A 1,918-nucleotide genomic window follows, 5' to 3' on the forward strand; every position below is an offset into this window, starting at 1 on the left:
TGCTGTGGCCACCAAATAAAATCTTTCTTCAGTCCTCCACCTCCCGTTAAAGGGTCTCTAGCTCAGTCTCAGAGAAATTCCGTTTTTTGGTTAGTTTCTCACACCTGTCGCCGTGACTCACAACGAGAGAACACTCAGCAGCTGCCGGCTTATTTATATGCAGATCGCATTCATGAGGTGATTTGCATGACCATTTATGGTTGAACTAGGGTGTGTAGAGGGCAGAATATGAGGCGGATCTGGGTGCACACAACTCCAGGAGGTCTGTGATTTATAAAGAGAACACTGCGTGCAAGTGTGCGTGCGCACGGTTTTATAAATCAGATTATTTTTTGGTGCACGCCATTTTCAGCTTTTGGGCGCACGTCAACTTTTAGTATGAATCCTAAGCACTCTTTTATAAATGAGGCCCCTGGTCTGTAAGAGCTCCAGTACAAAGTCAGGGATAACAGACTATTTGTGTCTTAACATTGTTAGCTGCTGGGGGAGAAAAACTTCCTGCAAGCTGAGCTTGCTATTGGCGAGGAGCTGAAGTTGGCCATGGCAGTTTGAGGCCCCCGTGCGCCCAACTCTGGTGTCATTCTCAGAGAAACCTTATGATGGGACAAGAGATAGCTCATCAGACAGCACATCTAACAGTACGTTGTCCGTAAACAAAGTTAAGTCATCTGGATCTAACATACATCTGTTCGATCCAGCCCCATTTCCTGCGTTTGGCTTGGGTTTCAATTTGTTCTTGTTGTGTCGTTTGCCAGAGCACTTTGTTTGCGATGGTGTTAGGCCAGTAAATTCCCAGGATGCGTCGTAAGCATCTGTTAATGAATGTTTGGAGCTTGTTTGATGATGCTTTTGTAGTTCTCCATGTTTCTGCCCCATATAGTAAGACTGATTTAACGTTGAAGTTGAAGATGCGGAGTTTAGTTTTTGTGGAGATGTGGTTTGTGTTCCATACTGGCTTCAGTATTAAAAAGGCTGTTCTTGCCTTCCCTGATCTTGCTTGTATGTCTTTGTCACTGCCTCCATCCTTCCCGACAACGCTTCCCAGGTATGTATATGTGTCCACCTCTTCTAGTGCCTCTCCATCCAGTTCTATGGCATCATCTATTTTGTGGTTTATGGTCATCACCTTGGTTTTTGTTTTGTTAATGTGAAGTCCTGTGGTGACTGCAATTGTGGCAAGTTTTGTGATTTTGGTCTGCATTTGTGTTTCTGTGTGTGACAAGAGGACTATGTCGTCGGCAAAGTCCAGATCTTCTAATTGGGACCACATCGTCCACTGAATGCCCAGGTTTTGTTCGGCTGTGGTTGCCTTTATAATCCAGTCGACTGCCAAAAGGAAGAGAAAAGGGGACAGTAGGCAGCCCTGTCGGACTCCTGTCTCTACTGTAAAGCTGTCTGTGAGGTTTCCGTTGTGTATTACTCTACAGGATGATTGTAGATACAGCTGCTGGGTGATGGTTATGAACTTCTTCGGGATGCCATAATGTGCCATGAGTCTCCATAAAGTCTCTCTGTCTAGACTGTCAAATGCTTTATGGAAGTCGATGAAAGTGAGGTTGAGAGATGTGTTCCATTCCAGGGTCTGTTCTATGATGATACGGAGGGTGGCAATGTGGTCGGTGCACGATCTGTCTTGACGGAAACCTGCTTGTTGCTCTCTGAATTCCTTATCCAGTCCCTTCAAGAGTCTTTCCAGGACGATCCTGCTTGATATCTTCCCTGGCACAGATGTAAGCATGATGCCCCTTGTCAGAGCTGGCTCATTTCTCTGACAAACAAACGCAAGAGGGAATGTAACTGCAAGTGATATTTATTTAACAAACGTAGTCAACAGAAACTAAGGCTAACAAAATACAACAATCTATATCTGTAATGTGGAATGTCAGCAGTGACTGCGGGTGCATGGCTGTGTGTGTGT

This window comes from Epinephelus moara, chromosome 7 (genome assembly GCF_006386435.1).
Source record: "Epinephelus moara isolate mb chromosome 7, YSFRI_EMoa_1.0, whole genome shotgun sequence".
In the NCBI taxonomy this organism is placed as follows: Eukaryota; Metazoa; Chordata; class Actinopteri; order Perciformes; family Serranidae; genus Epinephelus; species Epinephelus moara.